This window comes from Rhinoderma darwinii, chromosome 1 (genome assembly GCF_050947455.1).
Source record: "Rhinoderma darwinii isolate aRhiDar2 chromosome 1, aRhiDar2.hap1, whole genome shotgun sequence".
Taxonomy (NCBI): Eukaryota; Metazoa; Chordata; class Amphibia; order Anura; family Rhinodermatidae; genus Rhinoderma; species Rhinoderma darwinii.
This window is the reverse complement of record NC_134687.1, coordinates 205,884,592-205,904,938: the sequence shown is the minus strand read 5'-3', so window position 1 is coordinate 205,904,938 and position 20,347 is coordinate 205,884,592. Positions and strand designations below refer to the sequence as shown.

The 20,347-nt window shown below is 42.7% G+C and overlaps 1 protein-coding gene across 4 annotated transcripts in view; it reads right to left on the bottom strand.

Annotated features, from left to right (window-relative positions):
• The window catches only part of WDFY3 (WD repeat and FYVE domain containing 3), a 242,538-nt gene extending 225,777 nt beyond the window's left edge, over window positions 1–16,761 (bottom strand). For all 4 annotated transcript variants that reach the window (XM_075861070.1, XM_075861080.1, XM_075861090.1 and 1 more), the window contains exon 1: window positions 16,294–16,761. The gene's annotated coding sequence lies outside the window, so the exon portion shown is untranslated. The remainder of the gene's footprint in view (window positions 1–16,293) is intronic.
• Window positions 16,762–20,347: the final 3,586 nt, after the last annotated feature.

Below are 20,347 nucleotides of genomic sequence, written 5' to 3'. Positions count from 1 at the left end.
GTTTCTTGAATGGACAACTGGGCAGGTTTTACTTTTTGACCAAGTGGGCGTTGTGGAGAGAAGTGTATGATGCATTGCTGACCAATCCGTTTCATACACTTCTCTCCAATCATTTACACAGCACATAGTGATCTTACTAGATCACTATGTGCAGCCACATACACACACATTAACGTTACTGAAGTGTCCTGAGAGTTAATAGACATCGCGTCCAGGTAGGACGTGATGTCTATTCACAATCCTGACACTTGGGTAACGTTTGGGATTTACAGCACTACAAGTGTAATCTTGCGAGATTACACTGTAAATAACAGCCCAGCGTGATCTCGATGTGCTGTGCTGTAAATCACACACAAACGTTAGCGAAGTGTCAGGATTCGGAATAGATATCACGTCCTGGCTGGTAGTGATGTCTATTAACTCTCAGGACACTTGAGTAACGTTAATGTGTGTGTATGTGGCTTCACATAGTGATCTATTAAGATCACTATGTGCTGTGTAAATTAATGGAGAGAAGTGTATGACACGGATTGGTCAGCGTCATACACTTCTCTCCACAACGCCCACTTGGTCAAAAAGTAAAACATGCCCAGTTGTCCATTAAGAAACTCATTAGCATAAAGCTAATATAGGTCGTAACTCCGTCAAAAATGATCGTTTTTCTAAATAAAATAAAAAATACTGCTGTAATCTACATTACAGCGCCGATCACATTATGTAGAAGATAGGGCATTTATAATGTGGTGACAGAGCCTCTTTAAAGCTATAAATATTAACAGTACAAATTTAGACACAAACAGTAATACATTTACAGTAAAAGGACCAGTACCTGTCATAGCTTCACTAGAGAGCACGCACACACACACACACACACACACTAGAGCGTGCACATAATTAACCATTGTGTACTACAGGGAATTCTTCAGCATGGCATTTCCTGAAGAGGAGGGTTTATATGAAAGCAAGTACCAAGCTGCGTAGGGCAAGCAGCCAAACAAACTCTTATAAAAACTACTGTACTTGTCTTGTGTTGGAGAGATAAAATGAAAAGAAATACTGGCCTGCAGATGGAAGTACTCACAGGTCATCAAGATTTAACCAGGGCATCAAAAAGGACCATGCCTTCAAACACTTGGCAACACATGGTAATTGGTTTCTAATGAAAGTCAGGTTCATTGGTACCAGCTAGCCTATAGTTACAGTACTGGGCATATTATACACGCTCTCATGAGCACCTCCAAAGCAAGCGGAAGTAGAGTAGATAATTACTTCTGGAAGTAAAGTTTGAACACCAATATGGTCTAATTTACAGTCTTAAACTGGCCATACACAGGACTCCCCTGGCAGCGGCGTATCTCCCACGGGAACAAAGAATAGGGCATTTTGAAATCCAACATGTCCAATTCTTCTTTACCCTGACATCTAGTGTCGGGGGGAGAGTCAGAAGGTCCCTTCTACACATAAGACTGTTGTCTGATCCTGCTGCGGCCGACTTTTATCTTATGTGAATTACCAGCTATAAGAACTAGAATGTGATAGGATCATAGGACTCTGTATCATCTTATCAAAAGAAAGAAACAACAAGGCCAAGAACAAGGGTATGTTACGTGAGTCGGGACTGCACATGGGACTTTGCCAGCAAAGGACATAAACACCACTGAAATAGAATATCTTATCAATTCATTTACTCTAGTATTGGATATCTAGCATTTCATAAGATCAGAAGATGAAGAAGACAGGCCATAGATCATCAATTATGAGATTTCTCAGATAAAATAAAAATAAAAAAAAGAGATCGTATCATATTATTACGTTAACATTTTTGGCTGTCTTCCTGAAGGTCCTCTGCCCTTGGAAATAGATTTTATAATCTCTACCTATGAATATGTAATAATTCAGCGTCTACAGATGGCCATAAACATGAGATACATCCAGACATGTTTTTTATGGTAGAGTCGGAAGAATTAGCGGTTGGTTAAATGATCGTTTGGCTGACAGATATCCTATACAACTCTAGCTCCTTTTTACACGGCTTGCTATAGGCCGTGAAAAGGAGTGCCGATGTATGTGGACGAGCAACCGATACTAGGATAGAAATGTTTGGGGACAAACTCATGTCGGCAGCACATCTCACTCTTTTACAGTGAGGCTGCCGACCGGTGGCCATTTTTTTGCCGCATAAACTTGCAGATCAGCCGATGAACGAGCATTTCCACGTTCATCGGCTGATCGTTGCCCTGTTTACACTGGGAAATGACCAGGAACAAGCTTTCATATGAAAACTCGTTTGCCCAATTATTGGCCCGTGTAAAAGGGCCTTTACTTGACATGTCGTCATCAAGGTAAGTCATTGCATAATGTACTGTAAACACATGTATGTTAACATGTCATGTGCTAACACTTTGTGATACACAATTTGTCTTTATACAAAATGAATGGTGGAGCAGAAACAAGGCCGCTCCACTGAATTATAGCAAAGCCGGCTTGTTCATGCAGCTGCTCGGACATCTTCCTGCTCCTGGCGGAAATAAAAATGAAATCAAATTTATATTTTGTGTTATCGCTTTGTAATACACAATGTTGTTCTTCTATTTACAAAATGTTATAGGTTTTACAGAATTCTATTTTCTACAAAATGATGAGCAAATACCAGTTTTTAATCTTGTTTTAGACTTTATTCATCCTTTCTGACACATTTAAAGGGAACCTGTCACCAGCATGTCACCTATTAAACCAGCAATACCTGGTGGTAGTGGGTGAAAAATCATTTCTATATAACCTTTAACTGTCTTCTTAGTCGGCTCTGTAGCTTTAGTATTCAGTTAGTGTTCCCACACCATATGCTAATGAGCAGAAAAGAGTCAGATCTTCATTCCTCAAGTCTTTCCGAGTTTCCCCTGCCTCCTTACTTTTGATTGACAGCGCCTCGCCTTCCCCCAGCACACTAAATCCCGTGCTTGTGCATTGATGTTCTCTTCTGGGGTGTGCACACAAAAGGGACACCGGATTATTACGATAAAAAGGCGCAAAATGTTTGCAAACCGTTATTTACCGTCGGAGGAGGAGTTTAGGAGAGGGGATAACGGTAAAGAACTTTTGATAGCAGCGGCCAGTGAGGGATAAGTAAAGATCAATAGGTGAAATGCTGGTGACGGGTTCCCTTTAACCACTGCTGTATTAAGAGCATACTGTATAAAGTACCCTTTGTGAAATCACAGTGTGTGTGTGTGTGTATGTATATATATATATACACACACACACACACACACACACACACGTCCTTCTCAATGAATTAGAATATCACCAAAAAAGTTACATTTATTTCAGTAATTCAATTCAAAAAGTGAAGCTTCTATATTATATAGATTCATTACACACAGAGTGATCTATTTCCAGCATTTTTTTCTTTTAATGTTGATGATTATGGTAACAGTTAATGAAAACCCAAAGTTTAGTGTCTCAGAAAATTAGAATATTATATAAGCCCAATTTCAAAAATGATTTTTAACACCGAAATGTTGGCTTACTGAAAAGTATATACAGTATATGCACTCAATACTTGGTCAGGGCTCCTTTTGCATGAATAACTGCATCAATGCGGCGTGGCATGGAGGCGATCAGCCTGTGGCACTGCTGAGGTGTTATGGAAGCCCAGGTTGCTTTGATAGTGGCCTTCAGCTCGTCTGCATTGTTGGGTCTGGTGTCTCTCATCTTCCTCTTGACAATACTCCATAGATTCCCTATGGGGTTTACGTCAAGTGAGTTTTCTGGCCAATCAAGCGCAGTGATACTGTGGTTATTACACCAGGTATTGGTACTTTTGGCAGTGTGGGCAGGTGCCAAGTCCTGCTGGAAAATGAAATCAGCATCTCCATAAAGCTGGTCAGCAGAGGGAAGCATGAAGTGCTCGAAAATTTCCTGCTAGACGGCTGCGCTGACTCTGGACTTGATATAACACAGTGGACCAACACTGCTGCTCAGTGGTCCAAAGTCCTGTTTTCAGATGAAAGTAAATTTTGCATTTCATTGGGAAATCTCGGTCCCAGAGTCTGGAGGAAGAGTGGAGAGGCAGAAATACAAGTGGCTTGCGGTCCAGTGTGAAGTTTCCACAGTCAGTGATGGTTTGGGGGCCATGTCATCTGCTGGTGTTGGTCCACTGTGTTATATCAAGTCCAGAGTCAATGCCGCCGTCTACCAGGACATTTTCGAGCACTTCATGCTTCCCTCTGCTGACAAGCTTTATGGAGATTTCGATTTATTTTTCCAGCAGGACTTCGCACCTGCTCACACTGCCAGAAGCACCAATACCTGGTTTAATGACCACAGTATCATTGTGCTTGATTGGCCAGCAAACTCGCCTGACCTAAACCCCATAGAGAATCTATAGGGTATTATCAAGAGGAAGATGAGACACCAGACCCAACAATGCAGACCAGCTGAAGGCCACTATCAAAGCAACCTGGGCTTCCATAACACCTCAGCAGTGCCACAGGTTGATCGCCTCCATGCCACGCCGCATTGATAACACCTCAGCAGTGCCACAGGTTGATCGCCTCCATGCCACGCCGCATTGATAACACCTCAGCAGTGCCACAGGCTGATCGCCTCCATGCCACGCCGCATTGATGCAGTAATTCATGCAAGAGGAGCCCCGACCAAGTATTGAGGGCATATACTGTACATACTTTTCGGTATTAAAAATAATTTTTGAAATTGGGCTTATATAATATTCTAATTTTCTGAGACACTAAATTTTAGGTTCTTTTTTTTGTTTTTTTTTATTAACGGTTAGCCATAATAATGGACATTAATAGAAAAAAAAAATGCTGGAAATAGATCACTGTGTGTAATGAATCTATATCATTTTTGAATTGAATTACTGAAATAAATTAACTGTTTGATGATATTCTAATTAATTGAGAAGGACTAGTGTGTGTGTATATATATATATATATATATCACATTCACACTTCGGTTGTAAATATGGTATGGATTACGGTCTATGCCTCGACCTCCCTTTCTCTAAATTTACTGACTAGCATTTATGTGCAGAGGCAGCTCCTTGAGACTAGCATAAAAGGTCAGCTGATCAACCATCAGGAACATCAGGAAACTATAAAAAGGAAGTCTTGAAAGAATGAGCCTGAGTCAGCACTATCTGCCGCTCTGCACAACAGATGCCAGACAGGAGTTGTACTAGTCATGTGAACGGGGAAGCAGATTACACGCAGGTTCAACGTTAGTATATGTAGCAAAGAAGCAGGATGGGTCATAACAGAGAGCAAGAGGTTTAAAAAACTAAAATGTAGCCAAGTATCTTGTGTATTACTCTTGTGCTGTGACATCACTGTGAATTCTCTATGCTATGACATCACTGTGCAATATCCCACTACAGTGGACTTGATTCCTGAGCTGTAACTTCAGATCTCTTTACTATGACCTTACCATGTGTATTATGTCTGTGCAGTATCCCTGTACTGTGACTAAGCTCTTCATGTTCTGCACTGTCGGCTGAATGGGATTATGGTAGAGTAGGGCCCCCTTCCAAGTTTTACTATGGGGCCCCATGGTTACGGTTTATGTCCCTGTAAGCCACATATACAGTACATAATTCAGGACTACATGTCAAAGCTACAGGCCATTAAAATAGAAGTCCAAGTCCCCTGGTACAGTTGGAGACATTTACGGCCAGAGAGTATATATCCCTTATATACTATATGCAGTCACCTTGAAGTCTCCTTGGCACAGTTGAGCTGCAATCACTTCAGGAGAACACAAGTGATGATCCCCTCGTGGCCAAAGCTCTATAACGTATGATAGATAATAGACTGCAGAGACCCCTGTTCTTCCACTTACCAGAATATAAACATTCTAAGTCTACATGAGGACTTGTTACCTGGATCCATTAAAAGAATATAGAAAAGTAAAAGCTCTTGAAATGTGACCAATGGTATTTTCGTCAACACACTACATCAAGCAAAGCCTGGCTGCATCAAATCCTGGGATATAAAATGAGAACAAATGTCGGGGCTGAACAAAATACTAACCTGTGATATCATCGGATAGTCCGTATTATTACAGATAAGTCCATATTTACTACATTGGAGCAGGTAGGTAGGTACACAACCTATGAAGCCATGAACACACCTCGATCCACCTCCCCTCTACACATAGCTTTCGTAGCTTTTTTTAAAAGGTAAACTTTTTAGCATCACGGGACATCCCAACTACTGTCAAAATCTGGATTTTACGTTTTTGGTTGGAGGTAGACTTGAAATGAAAGTATATAATAGAAAATTACAAAATGATAGTCATTTTCTGAAGACATGGTTTAGACTAGGAGGTCTTCACTGATGACCTTAAACATGAATCCCAAGAAAGCTTAACACCACAGCCAAGACACAATAGGCAAAAATAAAGTTTAGGGCCTGTTCACATCAGGTTTCCGTTTTTACGACAGAATCAATAGCGCAGTCGACTGATGCAAACGGAAGCTAAGGTTTCCGTTCGACTTTCCGTTGCGGGGTTCCACGACGGAAACCTCCAATGGAACCCCTCAACGGAAAGCGAACGCTGATGTGAACAGGCCCTTACAAAAACATGAGAAGCAGAAATCTTAAATATCTATCTCTGTAATCTGGTATTAACCATTTCACTGTCAAAAGACGTATGTCATTTTATATGGTCTTTTGTAAGTCATTGCACCTGCTAGACAATATTTTATAGGGCCTCATACAAATGTCCTAGTCTAAAAAGGTACCTTCACATGTTCAAATAGGTGAGGTTTATCAGAAGCACCAATATTAAAAAAATATCCTTGCGGCACTGGTGCCTTGGGGTAAATTCCTCGAAGCTTACATGTTCTTTAAAGTGGTTCTACACAAGTTTGTTTTTAAACAAGTCTGTATAATTTCACAGTCTGAGGCCTCATTTACACGAGCGGAATATACGTGCGTGCGACGCGCGTGCTTTTGACGCGTGTCGTACGCACCAATATTACTCTATGGGGCAGTGCAGACGATGCGTGAATTTTGCGCAGCGCGAGTGCGTTGCGTAAAACTCACGACATGTTCTAAAGTTCTGAGTTTTTCGCGCATCACGCACCCATTGAAGTCAATGGGTGCGTGAAAACCACGAAGGTCGCACGGAAGCACTTCCGTGCGAACTGCGTGATTCGCGCAAGAGCTGTCAAACTGAATGTAAGCAGAAAAGTACCACGTGCTTTTCTGTTTACAAACATCCGAACGGAGTGTCTTACACATGAGCGAACCGAACTTTACCGGGTTCGGCCGAAATAGTTTTGACCGAACCCGGCAGGAGACAGTCACTGTGCAGGGTGCTGAAAGAGTTAAACTGGTTCAGCACCCTGGACAGTGACTTCCGATTCCAATATGCGTGAACGTGTAAAAAAATAAAATAAAGTTCTGACTTACCGATAACTCCCGGCTTCTTCCTCCAGTCTGACCTCCCGGGATGACAATTCAGTCCAAGTGACAGCTGCAGCCAATCACAAGCCAAGCACAGGCTGCAGCGGTCACATGGACTGCCGCGTCATCCAGGGAGGTGGGGCCAGATGTCGAGAGGCGTGTCACCAAGGACGCGTCACCAAGGCAACGGCCGGGAAGTTCTCGGTAAGTACGAACCTCTTTTTTTTTTTAAACAGGTTACTCGATATGGTGATCGGAATTCACTGTCGAGGGTGCTGAAGGAGTTACTGCCGATCAGTTAACTCTTTCAGCACCATGGACAGTGACTGACGTCGACTAGCCTCATCTCTATGACGGCGGCTGCGCGAAAATCACGCAGCCGCGCATCATACATGGATGACACACGGAGCTGTCAAGTGCCTTTTGCACACGCAAAACGCTGCGTTTTTTGTGCGTGCAAAACGCACACGCTCGTGTAAATGAGGCCTGAAATAAACAGGTTGTGGAATAACAAACTGATCTGTAGCTTTGTGAGAAAAGATGCAGTATAACCCACCATACTTAACACATAGCCGGCTAACTCTGGGCTTAGAGGTCCAATAGGCAGTCCTACTCAGTGCTTGACAGCTGTATGCATGTTCACATTCAGTGGCAGCAAGCAGAGATGTTGAAAATCGTAAGAAATTAAAAAGCAAAGTATAATCAGACTATAGACTACAAAACTAAGCAAACCCTTGAGACATATAGGGATACTGCCTAACAGCAACAACCTTCTAAAGTTTTCAGGCAGTGCAGCAGGCATCCAGTGGGTGTAAGATGAAGCAGGCCTGCAACTAAAGCATTGATAGAAGGTGGAAAAAAGAAGAAGTTTTTACATTACATCTCTGGAATAGTTATTAATGCATAATACGTGAATATTTGCTTGAGTTAGGCAGATCACTTGGCTTGCAGACCCCATAAAACATACTTGTGTCAAGTGGTTCTGCGTGAAATTGTCCTCAACGTGTGTAAGTGTTTGATAACAACTGAAAAATTAGAATGTTTTCATTTCCATTGTACAAGATTTTATTTAGATATGAGATAGATAGGAGTGCTTTCCTCTTATGAGGGGTGTTGGTAGACCATAAAGATTACTTTACTGCACTGGCAGAGGGAAACATGGATACAACGGAATGTGGTGATCAAAAGAGCGGGGGCACCAGACAAAACACCTAGGGCACATACCCCTGTTGCAAGCAATGCCTGCACGTTATATTCCATGGCTGGCCATAACTTGGGATGGTCAACAGTAGTTTCTGCACAAGCACAAACATAAAACCTTGTATGGGTCCCTGACTATGGTGTAAACTAGTATTGTGCTTTCCTGCACTACAGCAAATGGACTGCAATTTGCCCTCTTTCTGAGGCCCCAGTGTATAGAAAAACACACACACAGGTTATCACGATACCAACTTCGATACCGATACTTAGTGTAGTATTGCGATACTCAATACCAAAACGATACTTTGCCAATAATAATTATAAAAAAAAAAAAAAAAAAGTTCTTCCATTTTCTGATGTGAGGCGCGAGGTGTAATGAATTTTGAACCTCCATGTGCCTCACATTAATAGTAATTAACCCCATCATGTTTCTCACTGACATGACGGACAACATTGGGTTAATGTGTGAGGTACATGATGGGGTTAATGACAATGTGAGGCACACAGAGGTACTAAATTCATAACACCTCATGCCTCACATTAATAAGTGAAAGAAAGTAGTTTTTATTTTATTTACAGCGTACACATCATAAATTATGCTATAAATTTGTTGTGCAGGTTATTACAATTGCGACGATACCGAATGTGTATATTTTATGTATTGAGCCTTTTTTTAAATATTTTAAGTGTTCGGTTTTTTTTACATTTTTAATTGTTTTATTTAGCATTACTTTATTTTTTTACTTTTTTTATTTTTAAACTTGAATGTGAATATATCTATCTATATACTGATAGTACACTGGCAGTTGTTAGGGCATACTTGGGGATGTCCTAACAACAGGAAATATGGTCAGAAAGCCCTGGGGTCCTTCAATGGTCACTGGGCCGTCTGCCCATTTATGTTAAGTCCCTCGATCGCGTCACAGGAATTCCCTGTGATGCAATCCAAGGGGCATCCCCCTTCTGATTTTCTCCTTGAATACTGCAGTCAGCTGTGATCGCAGCATTCAAGGGAATAGCAGCAGAGAACAGAGGTTTCTCTGATCTCCGCCGTTAGAGCCGGGCTGCGGCTGTGTAATACAGCCATTGCCCCACTCCTGACGAGTGCGCACGCGTGGTCAGCGCTGCACTAATGAGCGGCGGCGCCAACCCTGAAGACAGAGAACATGGGGATGCTTTGCGCCTGCCATGTTCTCGGTCTTTAGCGCCAGCGCTCAATAGTGCAGCGCCGACCGCGCACACTTGTCAGGAGCGGGGTAATGGCTGTATTACACAGCCGCAGCACCGCTCTGACTAAATTCATGTGTTACATTACTAAGCTGTGTGGCCACACAGCTTAGTATCGAAATAAATGAATTAACGGTATTGAACCGTTTGAGGTCGCATGTGAAATTTCGATGCATCATGCCACCGTAACACACAACTGATGTTTACAAATGGCTCAGTGGAGGATTGGGTTAAAATCTGACCAGGTTAACATCTGCATGGGGTTTTTATGTTCTTGCAATATTTACATGGGTTTCCCAAAAGAACACAGAGCTTCACGTTCTAATAAGAGGACATCTTGAATTTATTTTTGCAATAAGGAACAGACTTTTTAGGCTTAGTTTCTGCAAATCCGGATGATGATGTGTACAACGATGATGTGTACAGCATTCCAGATTCTCTCTGAACATCACAAGCTTTATCGGTCTCACTTTACGAAAAAAACAAAAAAATTCTAAAACAGTCCCACCAGCGCAGAGCTTCAATAGACACAGCTGTAAAGCAGACCCTGCATCTGTTCTCTGTAGTCAGGTGAATAAGGATGTAAAGCATATTATAGTCAACTATTTGTAAGGCAGTGGTCCAGCTCAACCAGGAGAGGCTCAAGGCTTGCACTTACCGCAGATCAGTTTCTACTGGTTAGGAAGTACAGTTTTTTGACAATGGGGAAACATAAAATATACACACACATTATATATATATATATATATATATATACACACACACACACACACACGGCATTCAGAGAGTACAACCACTCAAAAAACAGGAGCGTTGATATATGGGACAATATGTCTCTCCCATGCAGTATGTGCTATATTCATTAAAGGGGTTATGTGGGGACCAAAAATTATTAGCAGTGTACTCACTGCAGTATGTGAGTACACGCGCTAATTATATATATATATATATATATATATATATACACACACACACACACACACACACACACACACATTATGGTCCCCATCACGCTGATTCTGAGATTTTAATAGATTTTTATAGCGGAGGCGGGGGACCATAAGTCTAGTTTCACAGCCCTCTTTGATGCGGATACGACTCTCCGTCACGTGACCAAGCCCGATGTACTCCATGTACTCGCTGCACTACTGCGCACATGACAAAGAGTCGTATCGTCATCAAAGAGGGCTGTGAAACTAGACTTCCGCTCCCCCGGAAAATCTTAGAATCAGTGCGACAGTAAAATGTATATTAGCGAGTGTACTCACATACTGCAGGGAGTGCACTGCTAATAAGGTTTGGTCCCTGCATAACCCCTTTAAAAAGGTGTCTACAGTCAGTAAATACTGCACGGTCGTGTGCATGAGGCCTAAGTGTTTGGTAACAGTGAGGGGTCTATAAGAAGTGAAAGGTAGGACTAACCCAAGATGAGCCCTTTAGTACATCCTTGACATACTTCCACTTACCACCTAAACTTAAAGTACATGGGAGGTTGAAATACTGTAAAATTAAAGGGGAACTCATTTTTTACATTTCAAGAGATGTGTTTAATATTTGTAGATCAGGTAATATAACTGCAACCGATATTCTAGTGTTTTATTTACTCCTATGTCTTGTGATATTTTTTTACGCATGTATTTGTAAATGTTTGATGTCAATATTATTCTTACTTGAAACAATCTAAATCATCATATAAACTCCATTACATTACATGATGTTTATACAATGTCACCGTTGGTGCAAGGTGAAAACCAGGTGTGAACCTACAACAACAACAGGCTATCTTTTCTGTCCTAGGTGGAAAACCAGTTATACAAACATGTCTGCCCAGCTATTTCTAATGTGATACCATTAGGGCTCGTCCACACGCTCCGGAATTGCCGCGCTTCTCCCAGACGGAATTTCAGCTGGAAAAAACGCAGAAGAATACAGTAGCGGCACAGTGGATGAGATTTAACAAATCTCATCCACATGATGCGTAAAATTTCAGAGCCGAAATTGACCTGCAGTGCGTATTTTTCGGACCGCAGCATGTCCATTCCTGCTACGGAAAGTGTGCAGAATTGCTGCGTTTTTCATAGCAGATGGCAATTTACGCACCATTTTCTGCCGCAAAAACCCCAGGAAATGGTGGTGCCACAGCCTTTGATTTTCAACGGAATTGCTGCAGAAATTTTCTGCAGCAATTCCATTGTGTGTGGACAAGCCCTTAAAAGTAAAGCTCCGCCTTGTAGCCAATTTAAAAGAGTTAGCCGGTTTCAGCAAAGTATTGCTATTTTTTGTATAATTGAAAGCTATAAAACTTTCTGAAAGATTTTCTATATTAATTCCCACGGATCTCAAGATCGCGGATTGTTGTTATTCAGTAAGAACCTTCAAAGTGTACTAAAAGAGGATAAAAGTCTGTCCATGGTCATGCGATTACACACAGGTGCTGGGATCGTTACATTATGTTTATTAGGCTGTGTTCACATCACCATCGCTTTCCGCTATGGGGATCCGGCTGAGGTTTCCGTCGGGTCAACCCCTCAGCGGAAAAGTAAACCTCAGCTTCCGTTTCCCTCACCATTGAACTCAATGGTGATGCAAATCTAGATAATGGCTTCCGTCTGTCACCGTTGTGGCGGGGTTCCGTTATTTTGACGGCATCAATAGCGCCGTCGACTGCGCTATTGGTTCGGCCAAGAACGGAACCCTGTCACAACGGAAACCATTAGCTAGTTTTTCGCCACCATTGATATCAATGGTGAGTGAAACAAAAGCTTAGGTTTCCGTTTGCCTTTCCGTTGAGGGATTAACCCGACGGAAACCTCCTACGGAACCCCTTAACGGAAGGGCAATGGTGATGTGAACAGGCTCTTAGTTGTGTCTTCTAATAATCCCAGCACCTGTGTGTCCATCACATGACCCTGGATAGAATTGTATCCACTGGATGTAAACAATGAATATTCCTACTGAATAACAAGCAGAGATCTTGAAAACTGAAGAATTAATACAGAAAGTATATTGGGAAATTGTATAACTTTCAATCATGCAAAAAATAACATTAATTTGCTGAAACCAGACAACCCCTTTAAGTAGCCTATGTGACCTTATAAGCATTGGAATTGTACATACACCAATTCTCAAAACTACTCCTTTTAGGAGTGGGAACAATGTGATACTAGAGCAGGGCAGCAATAAATCCCTACCATTGCCCTGTAGTTGTGTCACCAGAATACTGGCTGCCATTTACAGCAGCCTGTCTCCTACATATAGCGCAGCAGGAACAGTCCGAGTATGCTTTCTGCTCTACTACTGGATCCCTCCTGATCATAAATTTAGCAAATCAGATGATAGAAATATAACAGGGAATAACAAGCTATGCGTGTAACTAACATAAAAGCATAGTTCACCTCAGAATATTGCATTAACCAGGTTGATTAGAGAATTACATAAAAACAATTCCCTGATCGTATTACTCAAAGTGTTCCCATTAGCTCGGGTAACACGTAGCGTTCCGCTTGATCTGCAAACAGACATCAATCGACTTCAGGACACCGGACGTCATTAGGGTATGTTCCCCACGGTCACATACGCTGCATGCTATTATATATACACGACCTAGAACCCGCAGGGATGAAAACCCGCACTCAATTGTGGTACACATTTTCGAGTGGAATCTCCACTGCGAAAAAGTAAAAAAAAAAAAAAAAAAAAAAATGAAGTTAATAACCCCTGAGCGTTGCCAAAGACACGCGTCTCTCTGTTCTCCATGCAGCCCGGCCTCCTGCGATGATGCTGTAGACCATGTTACCGCTACAGCCTGTGATTGGCTACAGCAGTCACATGGGATTAAAAAAAAAAAAAAAAAAAAAAAAAAAAGAGTCATCCCAGGAGGCCGGGCTGCATGGAGAACAGCGGAGGTGAAAAGGAGCCATCGCAATGACAACGCCAAGGGGTGAGTAAAGACTATTAATTTCAAACAAAAATGTTTTTTTGTTTTGTTTTTGTTTTTTTCATTTGCAACAGAGTTGCATAGTTTTCGCCACAAAAATTGCAACATTTGCCATTTGTTGCGAGTTTTACCTCCCCATTAAATTCAATGGGGTAAACCAGCAACAAAAGTGCAATGATTCCGCAAAATGAATTAACACACAGCGGATTAAAAAAACGCACCGTAGGTCAATTTATGAATGTTTTTGCAGCAGATTTTTCTTTCCGCAGCGTGTTTTTTTTTTAAGATTTGTTCAAAGCTGCAGAATTTTTCACACAGGATTCCATTGCGGAAATTCTGCAGCATTTAGGGTATGGCCACACGGAGCGGCCCTGACACGGTCGCAACGCCGCCAACAACTGCGCTGGCACTAAGTAGGAGCGGCTGTCAAATACCTCATTAAGGGGTATTCCGTTTACATGCATATGCGCACTGCCGCTCCATTCCTTCTCTATGGGTGCGACGGAGATAGCCGAGTGAAGTTTTCGGCTTTTTCCGGCGCGGCCATAGAGAAAGAATAGGGGGTAAGTTGCTGTAATTTGCAAAATCGTGCGGCCATAAAGGGACGGTTTACCCGCGTTAACATGCGGCCACTAACAGGCTGTTTGACTGCCGCACCGAACATGGTGCAGGCGCGGTTGTTAGCCGCGTTGTGACCGTGTCAGGCCCTACCGTTACACTACGTGGGAACCCAGCTTAAAATAGCCAATCTCTACTAACGGATATGCAGGGCACCTGTAGGGTAATGAATGTTGTTATCTAATCCCCACAACTGCTAAAGAGATCGGCTCCAATAAGAATGTTAGGGAATTGATATTTAGGCAATTTCCTTATATATTATAAAGGAGTATGAAGTATAACGTGTGACTAGTTAGTGTACATTGTTCTACACCTACAGATATTTCTCCAGACAGACATTATATAGGCCTGAAATATCATCATCTATCATGTGCGTCTATGAGGTGGTGTGTAGTACCAGACGGCTAGTTTTTGGTTATTTTCAGGCGGAAATCACAGGAACATAACCAGCAGCATCACATGACCCGTCCACTCGACACAATCAATACACCTCAGCAGAATTTAGGGGAGGTCAAGCTCTGACGGGAAACGGGCCAAGACAATACCCACTGTACTGGCAGCTCTGGACCATCATGCCAGGTTTCTACTCAAAACAGCAAACGGTTACAAATCTGGAGCAATATATATTACGAATATATGAAGCTTCTACACTACCTGTATACAGGCTACACTCACAGGTCCATGGTGGTCTCCTCCCAATGGACCACTTATGGTCGGTGAGCTCCTCCATAGAGTCCATTCTCTGTACAGCACTGCAGACTATGTTGGTGGTCTACAGATCAGTAGGGTTATCATAGAGTATACAGTATATACTCTGATCATATTATTATTATATCACAGGTTTTGTTTTCAGGATTGGTTTAGTGTTTACAAAAGTAATTATAATATTGTATCTGGATAAAGAAAACAACAAAGGTATTTTAGAAAACACTTCACATCAGAACATTCCTCCATACCTAGTGGGGGGCAACATACCAATAGGGGAGCGCAACGATGCCATCTGATTCCCTATGCCAGTCTACAGTAGGTGACCTATTGGTGGCTGTTAGACAAGATTAGCAGATAGTGATCCTTCACATTGCCAGCTAGTTACAGGTCCAACGTTGCCCACACTTACGTATTGGGAATTAAATAAACAGCAGCTACAGAATCGTCTACTGATAACATCATATTCTATTGTACTCATCTTCCCGGAGAAATGTACTCCTCCGTGGACCTGTTCTTCTAAAATAACTGGGAAGAACCTAGAACACTGCTCATCCGGGGCCTCCTGGTTCATGAACAGAGAACACAATTGGCTGGATAATGTCACTAGTTCTAGGCAGAAAAGCAGGACAGACCCAACAGGGGCTGTAATAATGCACGCCAACGTAGATTTTATACCAATCAGGGAAATCTGGGTGACATCTGAGGGGCTGCAATAACTGCCCACAGCGGTTGTCACTTCTGCAAATCTAGACAGTCCAGATTTTATAGGGAAATAGAAAGCCACTTCTGCTTCTTGGTGAAGTGTGACAATGCTGGGTCATCATGAGAACACTGGTCACTAGTACTCAGCACAATGGAAGAGAGGGTTAGCTGGGCAATGCCATCCTATAGTACACCATTATATATATGGAATTGTAACAAATATCTTGTTTGCCCAGGCTTACCCATGACAAGTGACAATGCAAAACCTGCTCAAGGTTCATGTACAAGCCACACAAACCAAGAGAGTGTTGCCTTGGCTTATGCCTGTTCAATCCCAGATCTGCAGAGGCCACAATACACCAAGATCCAGTCATCACCAGATCAATGCTCATTGCTGCCTAGGCCTGGGTCCCCAGGGATGGCATCCGGCTATGGCATCAAGCAATACGTACTCATCATGGCACGTCCACTCACCTCAGTGCAGGGTGGCAGAACAGCAGCAGGATGGAGCTAGGCTATGTTATTCCTCTCCCCTGCCCTCCTCCTTTAATGCAGTGCACAGGCTGCTGCTCCTCCCGGCATGCTCATGCCAAGCGATCCCTTCCCAGATAAATCCAAGGGTATTATAATACGAGTGCGGGCAGAAGAACAGTAATAAGCAGAAAACAATGCGATCATCCAAGTGTCAAGGTGAGGAGAGAAAGGAATAGGGGCTGAGGCTGCCTATGATCCAGTGTGTGCCCCTTCTCCTGCGCTGTGCCCACAGACTAATGCCAGCTTCCTGCCCTGGCCGCTCCTACTCCCTTCCATCAATGCTGACCGGCCCGGCCAGTGGCTCTATCCCGGAAAGTCAGGAGTTGTTGCTGTTGCCAGCAGCTGCTGGTGGCCATTTTTAATCTTTATTCCTCCTCCCTCTTCCTGACTCAGTCGGAGATCTTCCCTCTCCCTCCGTCCGTCCCTCCCTTCCCCCTCCGCTGTGTGATGACAGTGCCTGGCTCCTCTTTCCCTGTGTGGAGGTCGCTCCCCTGGCAGAGGAGAATGGATGGTCACTTCCCTCCATGCTTTGTTTTATTGGGAGGAGCAGTCAATGGCGGCACAATAGAACATGGAATGTCACAGTCTGGACCATGCTCCATGTTAATATGCTTATTACACCCCCTAAACCCCAGCCATCACTAGTCCTTCAGTAGTTACTTGTCAACATGTTATGTTCAATAAAGTTGTTTCTGTTTTGTGAAAACTGGCAACCAACATCCCTCAGTTTTGTTTTTTTAATTTGAGAAAATTGCGCTAAACTATTTCCCTGTTAAATACCCCAAATAAGTTGGAAGCATTTTCCTTCCTCCTGTGCTTCTATGTCCGTGTAATGGCGGTCATATTGCTAATGTAGGTAGGCACATATAGTACTATGCCTACCCACGTCCCTGTATATGTAGGCACAGATAGTACTATCTCTACCCACATCTCTATATGTAGGCACAGATAGTACTATCTCTACCGACATCTCTGTATATGTAGGCACAGATAGTACTCTCTACCCACATCTCTGTATATGTAGGCACAGATAGTACTATCTCTACCCACATCTCTGTATCTGTAGGCACAGATAGTCCTATCTCTACCGACATCTCTGTATATGTAGGCACAGATAGTACTCTCTACCCACATCCCTGTATATGTAGGCACAGATAGTACTATCTCTACTCACATCCCTGTATATGTAGGCACAGATAGTACTATCTCTACCCACATCTCTGTATCTGTAGGCACAGATAGTACTATCTCTACCGACATCTCTGTATATGTAGGCACAGATAGTACTCTCTACCCACATCTCTGTATATGTAGGCACAGATAGTACTATCTCTACCGACATCCCTGTATATGTAGGCACAGATAGTACTATCTCTACCCACATCCCTGTATATGTAGGCACAGATAGTACTATCTCTACCCACATCCCTGTATATGTAGGCACAGATAGTACTATCCCTACCCACATCCCTCTATATGTAGGCACAGATAGTACTATCTCTACCCACATCCCTGTATATGTAGGCACAGATAGTACTATCTCTACCCACATCTCTGTATATGTAGGCACAGATAGTACTATCTCTACTCACATCCCTGTATATGTAGGCACAGATAGTACTATTTCTACCGACATCCCTCTATATGTAGGCACAGATAGTACTATCTCTACTCACATCCCTGTATATGTAGGCACAAATAGTGTTTTGTGAAAACTGGCAACCAACATCCCTCAGTTTTTTTTTTTAATTTGAGAAAATTGCGCTAAACTATTTCCCTGTTAAATACCCCAAATAAGTTGGAAGCATTTTCCTTCCTCCTGTGCTTCTATGTCCGTGTAATGGCGGTCATATTGCTAATATAGGTAGGCACATATAGTACTATCCCTACCCACATCTCTGTATATGTAGGCACAGATAGTACTATCTCTACCCACATCTCTGTATATGTAGGCACAGATAGTACTATCTCTACCGACATCTCTGTATATGTAGGCACAGATAGTACTCTCTACCCACATCTCTGTATATGTAGGCACAGATAGTACTATCTCTACCGACATCCCTGTATATGTAGGCACAGATAGTACTATCTCTACCCACATCCCTGTATATGTAGGCACAGATAGTACTATCTCTACCCACATCCCTGTATATGTAGGCACAGATAGTACTATCCCTACCCACATCCCTCTATATGTAGGCACAGATAGTACTATCTCTACCCACATCTCTGTATATGTAGGCACAGATAGTACTATCTCTACTCACATCCCTGTATATGTAGGCACAGATAGTACTATCTCTACCCACATCCCTGTATATGTAGGCACAGATAGTACTATCTCTACCCACATCTCTGTATATGTAGGCACAGATAGTACTATCTCTACCGACATCCCTCTATATGTAGGCACAGATAGTACTATCTCTACTCACATCCCTGTGTATGTAGGCACAGATAGTACTATCTCTACCCACATCCCTGTATATGTAGGCATAGATAGTACTATCTCTACCAACATCCCTGTATATGTAGTCACAGATAGTACTATCTCTACTCACATCCCTGTATATGTAGGCACAGATAGTACTGTCGCTCTATCTCTCCTTGTAAATGATGTAGGCACAGATAGTACTGCTTCCCTGTCTCGGCTTGTAAAAGATGTAGGCACAAATAGTACATTACTCCCCTGTCTCCCTTTGTAAATGATGTATGTACAGATAGTACTGCCTCTCTGTCTCTCCCTGTCAACATTTTTATGGACAAATTGGGAAGCCATAATGAATCAGAAAGATATGTACATACTGTAGCTTAGACTACTGACATGAACATACATGTCCTGAGACCTCTAAAAAGATGATAATAACAATCCTTATTATCTGTAGAAGCTCATACAACTGAAAATTGGATTTTGGACGCATAATTTTTTTGTTTACAGGCATTGGAAAACGTCTCCTATTTTTTTTACAGACTGTCCAGGAATTTACGGATGGTTGGCAACCCTCAAAGGCACAGACATTACTGCCTCCTTGTCTCTTCTTGTAAATGAGGCAGACACACACAGTAGATAGTAGTGCCTCTGCTTCTCCCCCTTTAAATCATCTGGCACAGATAGATTTGCCTTTCTCCCTCAGTGATTTATTTTTGCTTATATAATATTTGCTGCTTGATCTCCCCACGAAAGATACTAATTATCAGGTAGCAACTAGTGTCAGGCAGCTGCTGCCAAGGCAAATAAGATTATGGCGTACTTAAAAAGGGGCATAGATGCACATGACAAATATATATTAATCACTAGTCAGACCGCACATGGAATATTGTGTACAGTTTTAGGCACCAGTCCATAAGAAAGACATAGTAGAGTTTGAGCAGGTTCAAAAGCGGCTGTTAAGGATCTGCCAGGCACAGCTTCTGTATCCACGCCCATAGGTAATCAGTCTGCACCTGCTTCTATGTCTGTGAGACTGACTCCATCTTCCACCACTCAGGATGGCAGGCTTAGGAGTGGGAGAGCCTATCACAGCCTGGCCAGACGGAGGTAGCTCCCGTCCTCTGTCTATTTATACCTGCCTTTCCTGTTCCTCCTTTGCTTGTGATTCTTCTCTGTTGGTTTCCTGGCCCTGCTGCAGCTTCTTGAACTACTTGTCCCTGCTTCGTATTGACCCTGGCTTACTGACTACTCTTCTGCTCTGCGTTTGGTACCTCGTACACTCCTGGTTTGACTCGGCTTGTTCACTACTCTCCTGCTCTGTGTTTGGCACCTCGTACTCTCCTGGTTTTACTCGGCTCGTTTACTACTCTTGTTGCTCACGGTGTTGCCGTGGGCAACTGCCCCGCTTCCCTTTGTTCTGTGTTTCCTTGTCTGTTTGTCTGTCGTGCACTTACTGAGTGTAGGGACCAACGCCCAGTTGTACCCCGTCGCCTAGGGCGGGTCGTTGCAAGTAGGCAGGGACTGAGTGGCGGGTAGATTAGGACTCACTTGTCTGTTTCC